This window comes from Rhea americana, unplaced genomic scaffold (genome assembly GCF_003343005.1).
Source record: "Rhea americana isolate MKP2758 unplaced genomic scaffold, rheAme1 scaffold_228, whole genome shotgun sequence".
In the NCBI taxonomy this organism is placed as follows: domain Eukaryota; kingdom Metazoa; phylum Chordata; class Aves; order Rheiformes; family Rheidae; genus Rhea; species Rhea americana.
The window spans coordinates 606,660-625,529 of record NW_028186344.1 but is presented as its reverse complement, the minus strand read 5'-3'; the positions used below and the strand labels follow the sequence as shown (position 1 = coordinate 625,529).

Here is an 18,870-nt window from a genome sequence, read left to right as displayed (position 1 = left end):
AAAAAAAAAAAGACTCGAAAAAACAGAGGAATTTCCCCCCTCTGCCCATGGAAAACGCGTCTGGGACAGCCCGGCGGGCACGGTTCCGCGACGCCGGCGCTCCACGGCCGCCCGCGGTAACGGCCGCCCGCGCGGCCCCTCAGGGCCCCGGCAGCGCGGGGTGAGCAGCGGCCTGCCCGCAACTTTCGGTCAAAGGCAAAGAAAACACGAGAGAGTGAAGAGACGAACCAGCGCTGGCGCAGAGGGCGAAGACATCTGCCAGGGAACAAAGTCTGGCCTCGCGCCGCCTCTTATCCGCCTGCCAAGCTATTTGCGGAGCGCGGAGGCCAGGTCGCGGCGCTCACGTGAAGGAGCAGTGCCCGCAGCGGTGCCGCTCACAGGCAGCGGCAGCGGGAACGGCGCTGGGCGCGCGCCGCCGCGGCATCCCCGGTCACGCGTGAGGAGGGTGTCCAGCGCCTGCCCGTCAGCCGCCCTGCCCCCCTGCTTCCCCGCCCCCGCGGGCAGCCGTTGGTCCCGGCGGCCGTGGGTGCTGGAGCCGTAGCCCCGCTGCGGGCACTCAGGCAGGACGGGGCTCCCCAGCCGGGCACGGCTCGGCTCCCTCGCGGCTCTCGGCGCCCCGTGGGCCGGCAGGGCGCTGACTTGACACGGGCAGCTCCTACCTGTTGGGCGCGAGAGGGTTCTGCTGCGGCAGGGAAGTCAGGCCACCAACGCTGCTCTGTCCCAGAGTCCCAAACTCGAGGCTGTGAGGCCAGGCCACTTGCACCTAAAAAGCCAAAACTCCACTTAGGAAGTGGAGTACAACCAGTTCGGTTGTGCTCTGCGGTGCACAGGACCAGCAGCCTCTACTGGTCGGAGTCGCAGGCTGACAGGGTGGCCCACTCCAGTGGCATTGCCTGGACCCAGCATGGGACAGGCACATCCAGATTATCACGCAGGCCAGGGGATGTTGGCTACCTGCAGCTACCCCCCACCCCCCGCAAAAAAAAAAAAAAAAAAAAAAAAAGTATTGTTTAGAAAGTTAGCACAGGGAGCAGCTATCAAAACAAAATCCTGAAGAAAAATCACCTGTAAATGACTGATTTCTTCAGTCTCTCAAGGACCGGAGCTCTTCAAAAGGCGCCCAAAAGCATAAATACATTATTTTTAAAGGGAATCCTTTTTTTTTCTTTCTTTTTCTTTTTTTTTTAAGAAATCTACTCTGCATGACTGCTTCATGTGTGTTACATTTCTTGATTAACCTCATGGTGGTCATCAATTTTTAATTACATTTTTACTCCTTACTTACTGTATTTTTACTTATATTTTTACTCTTTACTTACTGTTTTCACTCCATTTGAAAAAAAATGCACTTTATATTGACTTGAGTAGTCTTTACTTGGCAGATGCCGAGAGGAGAAAACATGACCCATTACAGATGTTTCTAAAATGAAGTTATTTTGTGTGTAGCAAGCCTACACACAGAGCTTTTGCCTGTTTTGACTCCTTCACAGAATTACAGTTTGTGGCCATTCAGAAGAAGGAGGCATAGGAGCAGATGGAAAGAAAAGAAAACTCTATTCTGGATAGTCTGTCTCTACTACTGCAAACATAATATTTAATTCCATAAATTTCTCAACCTTCAGATTAAGCACACAAATCAGGACATTAGAGCATTCAGTACAGAATCAACAGTAATGACAGAGGATGAAAAACACCCAGAATGTGTACCTCAATACAGACCAATAAAAGATAATATCAACAGCAGAAAATAGAAGCTAATGAAGGCCCTCATTTACAGTAATTCTTTTCCAAAATATTTCAAAATGTTGTATTGGCTCTGGTCACAACCTGACTCTCCTGATTAGTAGTGCTGCTCCAAGTTCTACTCCAAGGCAAGCCAACTCCTAAAGTCACAAGAATCAGATGATGTTAACACCCAAATTTACACCTACATATTCCACCCCACAGTCTGTGTATAATACAGCTCGGCTGGTAACAAGGATCAGGGACTATTTCCATAAGAGATGTTATCTGAGCATGTGTGCTTTTCAATCAGTTTGGTTTTACTTCTTTTTTTTTTCCCCTGAAAATATACACAAGTAGAAAGAATATAGTTAAAAAATATATATACAATGTTGTGATTTGGGTAAGTAAGCAGCTCTTAGAGCCATTTCCCCCTTGTTGTCAAGGAAGCTGCGGAGAATGGCGACATTTTCCTTGGAGTTTCCATATTGAACTTTTTGACAAGATTTAGGTGGTCAGTTTGCATGCATATTTCTACTGTTTTCCCAAAGACAGTATTGTACTAACACTACAGTGAAATTTCAAGAAAAAAAAATGGCAAGGTTGTAAGCTTTTGCCTTTGGAATTTACAAATTTGAGAGTTCTACCACAGTCAGGACTTAGTCATTTCAAGTGAGCAGAATGCCAGACTGGCTAAGCTTTATCATAGCGAAAGAGATCATCTCTCTTTTCCAAGGCTGAAAAAGGTATTTCATATACCTTGTAGAGAGTCACACATTAACACTACCCAAAATGCAGTAAAAATACCAAAAATGTTTATTATGAATTAAAATAAGTTGTGGGCCATTTCCTACTTAYAGCTTGCCCATCCTGCACTAACTTACAATCAGACTCTTAACCTCTGTTTCTAGCACAATCAGCTAAGACGACTGTCTTACCCAAGACCTAGGGAAGAACTTTGGTAAGCTCTACTTTGGAACCATTTGCTCTTAAACAAGTTACATAAAATTTGTCCATAAATATGGCTGATTTTGCAGAAAATACCTGCAATAATAAAGAAGGAAAATGTACTCCACATTTAAAATCTTTACCCAAGAGACCATACAGAATACTTTTGTACTTAAAACTCTTTTAAAATGTAGATTATTGATTTGATTGCATAAATTCATGTCAGAGTTTAAAACTTACTAACATACTTAGTAGCTTACGCATCCAGTAGCTATTTAAATGTGCAACCTTTCAGAAATCTGAAATTAGGTTGCTTACTAGACTTTTAAATGGAATAAGCTTTAATTAGTGTTCTATTCTATTATTATGCACCAATCATATTGATATTGCTTAATAGATTGACAGTTGTTAAACAGGCAGTTAGGCTTATGCAGTTGTCGATTTTCCATCTTTCAGGTATCCAGCCTGTTTTATCATAGATCTTAACAGTCACAAATAGCATTACTCTAATAAAACGTTTTTGTTTGCAGATTTTAAACAAAATATACAGAGTATTTTAACAACTATGACTGCAGAAGTAGATTAACAGAGCCATTCAGGCCAGAGCGCAAGTTCATTCATAAGTCTGGAAAATGGACTTTAATAGCAAAAATTCTCTATGCATTTGCCACCTCCTCCAACTGCTGGGAAAATGCAGGAAGTGGGCTGACCCTTTGTTCAAATATTTGCTGTGGTTTCTCCCTTGCTGATCTGATGATAGGAATTTTAACAGATAATGTGCCTCATTTTTGCTGTGTCATCGTGAAGAACCTTCCTTAAAAAGTCATTGTATTAAGTAAAATAGCTCCGTCCCATATTAATAGTTTACTCCAGTATGGCAAACTTTTCCACTTATCTTGGGAACTATACTTATTCTTAATTAAATTAATTATTAATTTGATTGTATAATGCATTTTCAGTTGTTAATCCCTGTGCTTCTACTCCTCTCTACTGAATATAATCTGAACGTTTCCTATTTCAAAGAAGGATTTTTTTTTCTTTTCCAGGCTTCTCACTTTCTCTCTGTTGGCTGAATGAAGGCTTTCTTACCTCCTTTTCCCCAGTCTCTGTTTCACATTCAGGGTTTTATCTATCACGCTGAGATTCTCCTCTTGGGCAACATCTTTAAAACCTCTCTGTCATCACCACTGTAACTATGATTCATATCTTATTCATTACTTGACTATTGCAACATTTTTTTTTTGGCCTTCATTCTTCCCACTTTCCAGTTAAAGCTATATTTTACTCTTCTTTTCAAGTGTCTCAATTATCTACATCAACTTTGGACTCTTCTCTGACATCTGCTTCCAATTCCCAACCTTCCTTCCTTTCTTTCTTTCTCTTAATATCCTATGCTCTGCCTGCTATCCTTTGATAATCATGCTAACAATGTCTTTTCCCTAAAAACCTTGTGATATAAGCATGAAATATCAGAAGGCAGAAACAAGAAAGAATGTATGGTGGAACATAAGTTTATACAATTATTAGCACTTTAGCTTGTTTTTCTTTAAAACATGTACTGTCTCCTCCCATATACCTCTGCAGCATACACCTGTTCCCTTGCATTCTTAGATTAGGTTAAACTTAAACTGGTAAATTATTCAGCATACTCTGATTATTTTTGTCTGATTTATTGTAGCCTTAACCTAAGGCTACAAAAGGTTCAGTAGTATTAGTAGTACATACAATAAGGTATCTGCTCCTTTCCTCACTTGTTATGCAGAATTTAAGACAGGAGTTATCATGTAAATACTATTTTCCTGTGATCTCAACTCTTTGTAAATTCCAAACACAGAAAGTAAAACTGCAGTAGAAACTTAAGTTTGCCTCCATACTAAATGTGTTCATTTTAGGCCCAGTTCTTTATGCACTAAAAGTATAAGCACATTTATTCAGCAAGCAGATGCAGTAATTTTGAAATTATTTTACTGACAGAGTACCCAAGAAGGGTCAGTGTGAATCATGTGCACGTACATCTATTTTGGTGCAAAGTCCAGTGACTTGGCTTAAGCTGCTTTTGAAGGTGAGTTTAAAGCTAAGCTCCTAGACTTTTCACTGAGGCAATTAAAGGGAAAGTACATGTTCCTTGCTTCTTGGAGCATGGAATCATGTGGCAAGCAGGTAGAATATGCACCAGGAGTCACCAATACCTCTTCTCCTCTCAGGTACATTTTCCAGAGCTCATCTGATTACAGTTTTGCACTACTCAAATATCCTTACTGCAAACAGTTTATTTTCTTATTTGCTTATACTACCCCAGACACTGCTATGACATGAACAGTTGTAGAAAGCTCATAATAATTCCTATCCCCCCCCTCCCCCGGAGGAAGAGCAAGATATTTGTCTTTGGTACAAGTATCCAACTCAATTTATCAAGTGAAAATGTTGAGTTTGGGTTCTAGGGTGTGTAAATCAAGAGACTTACTCAAAGCAATTAGCTGAGTAACTATTTAGTTTAAATTGTTTTCTTTCCCTGTTTTCCAGCCTATGATTAAGTCTTACAGGGCCACACCCCAGTCTTTTCCAACATTCATGACTGATACTTTGAATGGATGCTTGGAAACCTTTTTGAAGAACAATCACATATTTCATCTTGTCATTCCTTGTTCAAGGTTTTTTTAGAAAACCAAACACACATATAGTTGGACTGATGCTCTTCAGGTACCAGTTTTTACATCACACTTTGATCATCAATGTTCTCATTGAAGTATTTCTCACCAGTCCTTATACCGGTCGAGCTTTGTTTTGTGAATTAATACTCACAATTAATTCCTATTTAGCTTTTTTAAAAGGAAGATTGTACTTCTAAAATTGTTATAAACTTTTGATAAAATAATTTGCAAAAGAAGACATTAAAGTAACACAAAGTAAATGACAGAGGTCAAATAAGATTTGAAAATGCATGCAGATTTATACTACTAAGACATATTAACAAGATTGCTACATGGTAGAAATTCAGGAAAGACCCATCTCAGGTCAAGCAGAAAGACCATAGTTTTCTGATCCTGTGGCCTCAGAAACGATCCGAACATCAACACAGTGATACAACATCACCCCTCAATTTTCCAACACCAGCTCTTTGCAAGGTCGTGATGTGAACCAGATCAGGACACCTATTCAGCTGAAAAACCATAGAAAAACAGTGCAGGGCTACAAATGGTTTCCTGATCTAGTTCACAGCACATCCCCATGATATGGGGAGGTGGCACACTGTGATGAGGAAATGGTGACCTCCCATCTGTATTACCATTGGGAAATAGGCCTGCGATCAAACCACAATCAAACCTGATCAAAGAAAGAGAGAAGAGGACATTAGTGAGTGAGCTGAGCAATCAAAGAAGAGTAAAAAGCTTATTTTAATTAGAAAAAGGCTACAGAGAATCTAGAAAAAGATTATGATTTTTTACTAGATCGTGAAACAAACCAAGCCAGTAGATGTCTGCAAAACTGGAGCATGGGCAAGTCCCATTTGTTTGGGCATGAAGAATGTAAGCAGCAGTAGGAGCAGTAATATTCCAAACCTTGTGCTTTGTGAGAATTCAGGAACATTTGAGCAACACTAAAGTATCAACTACAAACACTATATTTATCTAAAGAGTTAAGAACAATTTTAAATAAGAGGAGGATATGGAGCTGTGTTTAGCTGAAAGATCTGTGTGGGAGAGGGGTGGGTACCTTTGGACCTTGTTAATAATTAAGTGGAAGAGTGTGTTAAAGCCTATGGCATGGATAAAATGGCAGTAAAAATACTGTGACTCACTGAAGTTTGAGGTTAGCAAATAGGTAGAAGTAAACAAAATAGTACCTGACAGGTCCTTGTGCAGCTAGATCTGTCTCTCTTTAGTGAAACTATATCTGAAATGCTTCATTCACTTCTGGAAACACCATGGAAATAATCTGACAGTAAACCAAGAAGAAATAAAGATGATAACTTCCATTGCTGCATTCAGTGCTGGATGCAAATCAGGTTTCCAGATCTTTTCTATAATACTCACAATAATCAGCTTATTTTCCAAATACTTTTGGAAAGTCTGAGTCTTGCCAGTTAAAAAAAAATCTTTTCTCAGATCATTTCTCTCTAAAATGCAATGAGAGCCAGAATAAAAGTCTAGATGTGTAGTTTTTTTAAAAGGCAACTGCAAGAAATTCTGAGTTTCTTTGAAGCCTGCCTTTCAATACACTAGTATCCCCCTAATAATTAGCTTTTAACTGAGTTATTCTAAGGGATTTCCCTGTATTTTTTTTTTTTTWWAAAAAAAAACACTTCTGCGTATTTGTACATAATTCCCTTTCTTTTTCCCTCCTATTGATGGCTTGAGCTAACATTCAGCTTGCTGTGGCATTTGGCTCTAGAGATTGGCAAAGAGAATTCATAATCATAAATACAAAGCAGCAGATATTCAAAAGCTTGTCCTTTGTCAGTTCTCTGCCTCTTATGAAGTGTGCATGCACTTGGTGTTTGGGATCTCAATTTTGACAGCCATAGCCGAACATCCCAAACGTCCCAGAGCTATTGAGCAATGCAGAGGGCAGGACATGCAAACACACTAAGTGATCAGTGGATCGCTGAGGCAGTTCCACCAGAAGCTAAACTAAAAGTTATTCATGTGTAGACATGCTTGATTTGTGAGAAATGATAGTAATCAGTTATTACCTCTTGGCTATTAAAAGACCCACAAATCTTGGAATTATTTAACAGTACAAGAATGGTTAATTAGAACTAGATCATGGATTTTTTGCATCCCTTTTGAATCAGATTACTTGATTCCAGTTACTTGGATTACCTAACTCATCTTCATGTAACTCTACAAATATTTGCTAAAGAACACAGAATATTTGTTATTTATCCTGGGGTTTCAGTAATTACAAATGTTTGTTTAACATCCAGATCTGGATTTTCAAATGTATTGGCTAGTTCAATTTACCTTTAATTGATTTCTAATTCATCTAGAAAGAAAAAAAAAATATCTTGCCTCTATGCCTGCCATACCTGACTCTTCTTGGATTTTAGGGGTTTCCTGGTTGTAGCTAGGTATAGCACACTATCCCTGCCTCACCCATCAGTGTTTTATCATTACAAAAAAGGCCTTTATCAGCACGTACTTACAGTGAGCTACTCACACCACTGTGAAAATGGGGTGAAGACAGGGCACTACTAGATTGTCACAGGGTAAATGAGGCTAGATTAATCCAGGGTATGAGCTGAGCATGCTGACATCACCTAATTACTTGGTAGCAGAACTACATGTGCTGTCTTTCCACTTAAGATTTTACAGTTAAATATCTATCGTGTACTATCAAGCTAAAAGACAAGTACTTTGGTGTAAATAAAACTAAAGCCTTTTCTTCTGACCCAGTAAAACTCTTAACTGTGACATACAGCAAAAACACAACTTTTTCTCAATAAGGATAAGGCATCAACTTTGTTGTTAAGAGGGAAACCAAGTCAGGAAGCACTCCCCATGCCAAGGCACTCCCAAATACAAGAAGTGCATTTTACAGCTGCTTAGACAGCAGCATAGTTTGATGGGAGCCGCAATAAGTCAATGCAGCGTTGCCGAAAACAAAAATCCCATTCCCTCATCTCTTCTCCAGGCATGTACCACCCCTACCACTTACCCAGTTTGGTGTTTTTCAAACCCTCTAGCGAGTCAAACTTTGAATCACTACCCTACCAAAAAGACTGGACAATTTCCCGCAGGTTAGTGAGCTGAATTGGCTCAGCCAGGGACCAGCAAAAACCCCAGTGGGGACCAAGGAGAGGGCAGGACAAGAGAGGAGGAAGCAGGAGCTTTCCCTTTTGCAGCTGTAAGCCATTACATCAGTTCAGCTGTTAAACCATGCCTTGGAAGAAGGTGGAAAAGGCAGCTCACTTTGCATGCTTAAAAGCAGATCGAAGAGTGGGTGGAATCAGTCAGTGTGTGGATGGTTTTCCATTTGACCAGTATTAGTTTTAGTCCTCTTTTCTTTCCTTCCTACTTCTGAACTCCCCAACTGGGACAATGTCCTTCTTCCTAATACACCATTCCTTTTTAGTGTCTTCCTATTGGTCCTTAAAGCCATTTTTCTTTTGTATGTGGTTTTGTATGAATCGGTTTTTCCTCGACTACTAGAAATGTAATTGCACTAGCATTCTTACTCCTGGTTACCTGACTCATCATGCCAGGTCTATGAGGCAAAAACCTTATCACTTCACTTAGTTTTGCTGAGTGCTCCCTGTCCATACAGAAGACACTAAAGATTCTAAGACAGCTTTGCAGCTTTTATTTGCACTTAGCTAGAGAGAAGAAAAAGATCTGAATCAGTCATTAGTCCACTGAAATTCCCTGAATTATTTACATGCAAATATTTATCATTAAATTAATAAAGCTGAACTACACATGTTAAAAAATCTGAGTGGTATACTGGAATTGAAGTGTGCTTAATCCAAAACAAATTAATCACTGGTTAAAAATAAAAGATTAATAGAATGCTGATTTTCTTTTTAAATAGTGTAATTCCTGGAAGAGAACAGTTGGAACAAGTAATCGTTCTTCATTCTTCTTCTTTTTTTTCTGTTTCTGGCTTTTACATTGATTTTTTTTTTACTCCAGAAATAGAAATTTTACAGCTCGTATATATATTACATTAGTGATGCTTTGATTTAGAAATATGCCTAGAGATGTTAAATTAATCTAGTCAGATTTTGATCGCTGTTGAGACCTAGCTACAGTGTTTTCTTTCAGGTATTCACATTTCATTTAACTTCATGGCTCACAAAAGTCTGGGTGTCTTTGCATCAATTATGATTTATTTTGTACTTTTCTCATAAATCCACATATGCCCATAAATTCAGAAGATATATATTGTACTACTTGGTTATGTACTTTAAAATCAGTTTTACATTTGCTTGCTAATCTAGTACCCCTCCTTCTTCCTTCTGTAAAGAATGTCACAGTGTCAAATGGGCTGAGCATAGCAATTTTTTTTCACTGAAGGGCCTCTAGGTAGAGTTAATCTGTAGTGAATGCCAAACCATACATTAAAAGAGAAGTTTGATAATACAAACATATGAAAATCTGTACCAAATGTCCATCTCAATATAAATCTATTTACAACTTTCTGAACTGATACAGTTGAATTGGGGAAGAGAAGACTGAGGGGGGGATCTTATCAATGTGTATAAGTACCTGAAAGGAGGGTGTCAAGGGGACGGGGACAAACTCTTTTCAGTTGTCCCATGTGACAGGACAAGAGGCAATGGGCAGAAATTGAAGCACAGGAAGTTCTGCCTGAATATGAGGGGAAATTTCTTCACTGTGAGAGTGACAGAGCACTGGAACAGCTTGCCCAGAGAGGTTGTGGGGTCTCCTTCTCTGGAGATCTTCAAGGCCCACCTGGACGCAACCCTGTCTAACATTCTCTAGGTGACCCTGCTGAGCAGGGAGGTTGGACTAGATGATCTTCCAGAGATCCCTTCCAACCTTACTGTTTCTAAGATTCTATGATTCTATGATTCTAATTTTTTAAAAAATATTCAGGCAAGAAGAATTAAAACTTATTTTAAAAAAATATTCCAGCACCTTAGGAAAAAACCCCTCACTCGTTTGACGAATCACTTGGAACAATGTGCTAAATATACCGAGCTGTTCTTTCTGTTCAGTGCAAGGATCAAGTCTCGGTTCTTGGCAGGCACATGCCTCATGCCAGGCATACTATAACCCGCCACTGTTATTTTTTGTTCATCACAGAAGAGCTAACTGTTCTACAGCAAGTAAAGGGATAGCTCCTCACAGAGGAGTGGATGCTACAGCAAGAGCTAACCCTCCAGAGGAGTGGGAGAGCACAAGGGTCGCAATAAGAGCCATGATGAAAGCTTGATGCAACCTGTGTGTCTTGTTAATGCTACTTTGGACTTTGCACATTGCATTCATTTTTACAGGTGGTATTCAGATTTTTGGCTCAGTGGTGGGAAGCTGGTGTAAAGAAATGCATTTGTAAAAGGAGAATTTACGTCCTGCTGTGATGTTCCAGATGCAGAGATGTTGTGGAAAACAAACAAACAAACAAAAAACAAAACCAAAAACAAACAAAGACCTGCAAATTGCACTAAGTTGGCAATGGGGAAATTTGAGCCAGAAGGCAGAAAGGCTATAGAAACTTCTGTCCTTTAATCTCTAGTAATATCATGCAACTTGCTCATCCCATATCCTCTGAGGACATGGGTAGAAAGGGTAGGTTTTGTCTCTCTCCCTCTCTCTCTCTTTTTTTTTTTAATCTGAGAGAAAAGTATTGTGATTATCTTTGCCTTGCTGCATCCATCAGTGTATAAGAGATGGACCCAGGAACAATTAAAAAAAAAAAAAAAAAAACAAACCCAGCAAAATTATATTCTTCCTCCAGCATCATTAACAAAAAGGATCAGTGGTTAACACAGTAAAACTACAACCTGTAAGGCAGCTGATAGGAGGTCAACTCTTACACAGGCAGCATAACAAAGTTGTAACACCTGTCTCGGGGGTAACATATATAGGTGTGTGTATTTCCTGTTTATATTCACCTGTTATCGACATGTCTCCAAAAAACAGAAATTACATAGAGATGAAGACAGAAGCAGAGAAGAGCTAGTACTACATTATACTAATCCGAGGAGGTAACATTAAATGTAATAAAAGAGCATCACTTTTCAGTAAAGGAATAATGACTAACTGCAGTGGCTTAACGCTAAGAAGTGTAATCATCTAGCATGAACCAGGTTGCTCTTCCTATTTGTCAGGAAGCACAGAAACCTAATGCTGCTTATGCTCGAAAGTTTATCATCATTATCATAAAATTATTTTAAAGTATTGCGTTCTGCAGAAAACACTGGAGCTCTCAGGGAACACTGACATGTCACGCTCAATAGTTGCTCAGGTTATTCCTCTAAATATTAGTCAAAGTGAATTTAGTTACTGAAGATTTTATAAGGGCTGTATTTTAGAAATAAAAACAGTAATAGTGTCAGTGTTGAAAATCTCAGTATAGAAAGTAGAGTGGCATTTTCTGCCACTAGCCCTCTTTATCTTGTAGTCTGAAAAAGCCTACTTGTTGTCTTGGTCTGAAAAGCACATAAAACATCCCGTTCTCTTCCAGTTTGCTAAGAAGCTGCAAACTTCTCTCCAAAGCAGTGAAAGAAAACATTTAAACTGAGTCAAAAGTTAAGGAAAAAAATACTAGTTAACATCATATTAGATTAATCACTTTGGTATATGGTTGCAATAAAGGAAGAAGATTCAGTGCTTCCTCTAGCAGCTACTGAACAGATTACTGTGATCGACTCGTGAATGAGACAACAGACATCGGTGGTATCTAGGCAGAGTTGAATTGTGTGCATGGATTAGGACAAAMTTCAACACTTGGGCTTTTCTGACAGTGGTGACAGATGCTGTTCTTGCAGTTTAACCATATGCATCAAAAGTTATTGCCAGGACCAAAGCAGTGTTTCTGTAATTAGCTAATGTGAATGATGAAAACTTTCATGATCTCTAAAGTATCATCTTTGTTATAATATTTGAATACCAGTGCCTTTATCTTAATAATTCTAGAACTTGAAATGATTGAAGAGTAGAGGAAAATCTCTTGTTACCAGCAATAAAAGATACTGGCCCTTTGAACGTAGTTGGTAGCTTTGCATTGGTCACTATTTGTCTGAAACTAGAAAATTCCTTAGATAGATGTTTGAGGAACTGTCACTGAATTATCTTTTTTCATGCCTAAAAGGTTTTTAATGTCTATGGGAATAAGAGCAGGAGAAACCTGCTGGATTAATCTAATTCTCCTAACTTAAAAGATGAATAAAAAAAAAAAGAAACCAAGTTACCAAGATAGGCATATCATTTGACAGTTGCACAGACTGTGAAACTTAGAGGTCAGAAATTACACTGCCCATCTTGAAGTAACTGTTTTGTGAAAAATAAAGGCAAGAGAACTTTCAATACTGCTTTCCGAAGTTGAAATTGTATTAGAGATGGATAGGTAAAAGGTGGCTTACATCAGGCAAAATACACTCTCAGAAATACACACTGATGCCCTGGGGTATCCGTAGGTACACCTTTTTCATCTCTGCAGCACCAATGGAAGGCACATCTATAGGGCACCAAAAGAAACTGTTTTATAATGCACTGCTGTAAGCACATTGGCATACTCACCTCAGCTCCCAGTGACTGCAGTAAGCATAGGAGCTATAAATATTCTCCTACTGACAATATATAGCTCCTTTCTGCTGATGTTCACAAGGCTCAACCTGCTTCTTTTCAGAAACTCACTTAAGTTTGCCTCTTTCCAGATGCATTTGCAGTGCTTATCTACTACACAGACTGGGTTTAACTGCAGTGTAACAATTGCAGTTCTTTCTTACTCCTATCTGTATTTTTACTAATATTTCTCCTGTTCCAGTGTCATAAATGACACGGCCTTTTGCCAAGTTCATAGAACAGAAATAAAAATGACTTTCTCTTCCTTATTGCTCTTGTGCTTGAATACAGAGTAGCTGTTGGTACTGTTAAAAATCAATTGAAATTTGTCCACAAAGATAAGCATTTCTTCCTATAAGGTAACAGATAAATCAAGGTGCTTCTGAAGCTAGAAAAACGTAGTATTTAAAAAAAATTAAAGACTACACACAATATGACTTGCAGAGATTGCAAGCCCGATGACAAATTAGTGAATTTTGACATAATGTGATATTTTTAAATAACTTTTTAACATTTATCCTATTTACATAATTATTAAGCAAGCACTATCTGCACAAAACGAAGGTCAGTGCTTACCTAAACTATATTCAGATTTACTGGTAAGCACATCATGACTTTTAGATTTAATGAAACCAATGGAACTTTATCATTTGAAAGTATTTCTCCTTGCATTTGTCTTACTGTGTTACAAGAACAAAAAAAAATCAGTGATTTCCCTTAAACTTGTATTTTCATTATTCATAAAAAAATAAAAATTTGTCTCTGCCAATAAAACAAAAGTAACCCTCCTGGAAATAATTGATAACTCAAAAAGGTTATCTGCTACTCAAATTACTCTCTGATAAGAAAAAAATATAAAACTCCAGGCTCTCTTCCACAGTGTTCTGAGAAGCAAAGTTTTAAGCCACAGAGAGCAGAATCTGAGCAATGTAGTCAGCAAAACCACTAAAAAACCCCCTAAAACCTATTTTAGCAAACCATAAAGTACTGCTCTCCATGAACAGCTTGGTATTACCAGCAGCTAGTTTAAAATAGTAACAGAAGAATTGGGCCATCCTCTAAAACCATGATTCTGTCATAACAAAAATATTTGCATGAAGTAAATAGACATTGAGTAACTATGAACTTTTGTACCAGTGTTTACATTGCATTAAGCCACATAAGTGCTTTTAGTTAAAAACAAAGTGGAGAGACTAGAAAAAGCCTGCATATGAAAAACCTTGTACCCTTTTTCCATTCTGCCATTGAGAGACAGAAGAGGACAAACACAGTTGTAGTCTTGTTGGTTTGCTTGGAACAAAAACAGATATAAAACATTCAGGAAGCTTTCATTTGTAAGACTATCCATTTGTCCTTTGAATAAAGACAAAAGGAATGTTTTTTACTTAAAAAAAAAAAAAAATCAAAAACTGTTTTTACCACACTTCTTCCTTATTCCTAACCCATTTGATGGGTACACTAAGTTTTGTGATTCTTTGCTTTTTTCTTTGCTTCTTCTGAAATCATCATCCAGCAGAGAAGTTTGTAGCAGAAAGGGAAACAACTCGTCTCTGATAGTGATCACAGTTTTTCATATTGAACCAGATCCTGAAAGATGTTCTCAACCTTCTGGCAGTTTTCAGATTCATAACTCTTGGAGGAAGAATTAAGCATATCTATCTCTTGAAGAGAAGAGAGACTGACATACACAAACACAAAGAAACTTTGGATATGGTCTCCCTGTTTTTAAAATGTTCAGACCCTGAATTTGGACCATGTGAACTTGATCTCTTGCTTCAGTTTCCGCAATTCAAAAACCATTAGTACATTCTTTTCTTTCCTTTCACTCTATTGGAAACTGTAACTCTAGGAAAGGACCACCACCAGGTGCCTTCTTCTTCTTCTTCTTCTTCTTCTTTTCCCAATGAAATAAACCTAACATCTCCAACATAATTCACAATTCAACTGTGATTACAATTGATTTTATGGCTGGGTCTAAAGCTTACCGGTTCCACAGATTTGGGGAATATTAAGGCTGTCGAAACATGTCTTCTTACAGTTAAATACTGAATAAACACAGTGGATCCTATTTTTTTCACAGGTACATGTGCTTTTTTTTTCATACCACTTAACACTGCTGGAATTCTTTCACCAAAAAACAAGTGTTAAAACATAATCAGATTACTTGGAGGAGTCTTGAGCTATTAAGGTAGTGGACTGCTGTTTTCTTATATGTGTTCACTTGTGTCATGAAGGTTAACAACATCAATAAAAGTTTTTAATTGCGTGTGCACCTTTCAGCTGCTGGTAGTCTAAATGATCTATCACAGGGCTCCCTCTGAACTCTACAATAGTCCTGAGGTTAGGAAGATCCTGTGATCAAGATTTCAAAAGCCAGTAATAGTATTGTTTTTTCAAACAGATTTTGAAGTGGTCTGTTTTTCTGAGAAGAAAAGTGTGATTTCTGGAACCCCTAGAAAGTAGTATGGTAAGATACACAGAAATGTGTATCCGTTCCTTATTGTTCTGTGTCTTGATTCTCTATTAATCAATGTGAACAGAACTCAGGAGAAATTGCAGAGAAGAGGAATTGCTTTGAAAAGAGAATAAGGTCCTTTAAATTTGACTGCTATCTGGTCATTATTATGTTTATCTAATTACTTTTATCATTACTATGTTTATCTAATTGATAATAAAGTTGAACATCTCTGACATTCACAATCTTAGTTTTCTAGTGACAAAATTTATACTAATCTTCAGCCTTGTAAGAGTCTAAAATTTTGTACCTAAGATCCCCTGAAATGTTGACTGAAGGTACAGGATTGAAGCACAAAATCAAGTCATATGTTTCAAACATACCTGGAAAATAATTTTAAAATGTAGTGATAATGAAGCCTAGAAGGCTGTGCTCAGGGATAAATATAATAATAGATTTTCCTGTCACAGAATTTTTTGTATAAGAATTTACAGCATTCTGCAAAAAAATAGTGAAGGAAATAGTAAGCTTCAAAGATCATCTCTATTCTATTTATATGACATATTCTGCTTATCAGGTGGCATTCTAAAGACARGTTGAATTCTCTTCAAATTTTCCTAGGAGAAATTATGAAAGTGAAAAGTGTCTTGAGCAGAAGGCTAGCAAAAACAGATGTTTGAAGTGCTGAAATGGTGGCAATACTTAGGGCTGGCRATGACACATCCAGAGGCCTGCATCCAGATAGCCTAGAGCTCTCCTGTTACTACTCGATGGTTTCTGGCAAAATACTGAACCTAATTTAGCTGTTTTTTTTTTAACAGGCAAAGATAGCAAAGATGATTTGTCATCTTTTCCACAAAAAAAAGAAATAAAAGCTCCTCTGTGGAACAAGGACATGCCATGAAAACTTTTTCCTGAAGGAGTTGGTTAAGTAAGGAGTTTCCCTCCTTTCAGTTGGATGTTTTTCTCCTTTAAGGAACACTATTAATCAGTCGGATATAGTTTGCATGTGTTGTCAAATGACTGTGAGTCTGCTAACTAAATACCTGTTGTACAGCCTACCACATGTCACTGGGCTATAACTGACATCATCATAAGATCATTTAATGAGTATTCATATGGAGCCGTGTGATGTTGAGAGCAAAATAATATAGGTGGAGCTCTGCAGAGCCCTATACAATTGGATGATGTCACTGCCTTGTGCTGTTTTAGTTAATTGATTTAATCAACAGCTTATTTCATTAAGTTTAGTTCTTGATTTTTTCTTAGGCACTTCAGAGAAAATGAATGGCTCAGCAAATCATTATAGTATTATATTGTGTAAAATTATATACGATGAGCTGTGAAAAGATTATATACTTGGAACGAGAATGATTGCTGTCCTATTCATGTTAGTCCATATTAATATTTATTGCACTATGCATCTGGGAAAAACAAAAGAAACTTTCTACATTTTATATATCTTTATATATTTTTATATTAGTCTATTTAATAAAGTGCACAGGAGCAAGGTAGAAAAATCAAGGACTTACTTTATTAAAATGATGTATATATACATATACATTGTTTCCATGTTTCGTGTGCAGCAATACTAATAAACCCAAATTTCCTGTGCATTTTGTGTCATGAGAACATCAGCTAGCCACATCTTCCTCAGCCCCTCTCATTCTTTCCTTTGTTTTCACTATTTTTCTTTCATCTTGACTGGACAGTACTTCTCCAGTATCTCTTCTTTTGGGCTAAGTAGCCAATTTGTTGCTCTGCATGTGTTGACAGGCCAGCTGGCTGCTCCCTCATACAGTGGATACAGGGCCAAATTGCCAGGCAATCACTAACCTGTTTTCTTTTCAACTATTTAGCTGCCAATATTTACATAATTTATGGGGACTTGATTTCTTTGAAACTAATATCCCTCTGTCAATGTTGGTTGAAATCAGACTGTGGGGTCYAAGTTGTTAGGTGTACGCAATCTCAGTGTTCACCCAACAGAGCCTGGGCTAAAGGCAAGGGATGCGAGTAGCCATCACCATGATAAGAACGGCAGCATATACATCTACTTTGGGCTGGTACAAATCAGAATGAAAAACTGCTGTACACTGTTCCAAAAGTGCAAGTATTGCATGCAGCAATTGCTTTCACCACTGCTAATAATGTGAAAGCTAAAACTTCTATGTTATTTTTGTTACAACAGTAACTCAAATCAATATACATTTCTTTGGGTGCTGGGAAATTTGCCTATAGCACACCACAAGCTTTTCCAAAAAATTGGATTAGCTCCAGGGGGACTGCTAAAATACTTCATAGTGTAGGTTTATCTGTTTCTCTAAGGTTTTCAAGCTGAGATAGGCACAAATTACATAGAGACAGAGGCTTTCATCAGAAATTAAACTCTGCAAATTTCATTCACCAACTTCTAACTAAGCAATTCTTAAATATAGTGATTTCTAAAGGGTACCATTCACAACATTTATATGTATATCTATATATATGGGAAAGAGAGAGAATAAATTTAGCCAATTTGCAATGATGTTCTTTTGAAACTGTATAGCACTGGTAATTAATGACACTAAAGATAAACATCTGACCTCTAGTGGCAGCTACCTCACCAATGACTGTAAAGCATGTTTTAAACTTTGGGAAGGAGCAAGGGATTTGGAAAAAAACGAAAAAGGAAAGGAAAAGGAAAAGAAAGAGGTTACAGGTTAGACTGAAATTGTGATATGGAGCCAGAACTTTCATTAATTACTTTGTTAGCTTTATTTAAATATCTTTGTTATCAAGATCACAGTTCAGAATCCTGCGTATTTTTGCTTCTGAAGCTTTAATTCTTGAATCTTCAGAATTTATTATTCTTTTTAAGAAACGGGAGCGGGATTTTTCAGAAAGAAGCTTTGCAAAAGAAACCAAGCAATGTTCTAAGAGGTTTTATACCTTCATATGGAAAATTTGGGGTAAGTTTGTAGCTTTGGTTATTTCCCCTCCACGCCCCCATACAGAGTGAAGAAGCACGCTTGGATCCCCATTAGACTTTGTTTCTTCTCCTCAGCTAACACATAACATTTCCCCAGTGAAGAGACCTACTTCACTATCAGCACCCCTCTGCACAGCAAAGCTTTCATTCCTATCTGGCTAAAAATGCAGCAGGTATTCCATAAGACATCTTGCCAATCAAGTGGTTAATCCAAACAGTAAATCCTCTCAGTGAGAAACAGTAGTGCTGCTCTTAACCCCTCTAAGATTAAATCTCAATGCATTAGTTTGCACTGTTACARTCCAAACTTTATCCTAAACTGTAATTATTTGTTAGTTTATGTTTCATCTACTTTTCATTTCAGCTTCATGAAGCCTTCGGACCACTGATAATGGTCTGTTTAATGTGATGGTGACAGATCTGCAGAGTGACAGTAGCAATATCAGTAGTAAAGGATCATCATTTTTAGTGCTTGGGTTAGAATAATTTATGTGTATTTCCTGAAGTCAGAACAAAAACTGAAT

At 38.0% G+C, this 18,870-nt stretch overlaps 1 protein-coding gene across 3 annotated transcripts in view; it reads right to left on the bottom strand.

Annotated features, from left to right (window-relative positions):
• PPARA (peroxisome proliferator activated receptor alpha) overlaps positions 1 to 749 on the bottom strand; it is a 34,667-nt gene extending 33,918 nt beyond the window's left edge. For 2 of the 3 annotated variants that reach the window (XM_085305884.1, XM_085305889.1), the window contains exon 1: positions 660 to 749. The gene's annotated coding sequence lies outside the window, so the exon portion shown is untranslated. Of the gene's footprint in view, positions 1 to 228; positions 425 to 659 lie in introns of those variants that run through there. The other variant, XM_085305885.1, reaches the window with a different exon arrangement.
• Between the last annotated feature and the right edge of the window lie 18,121 nt (positions 750 to 18,870).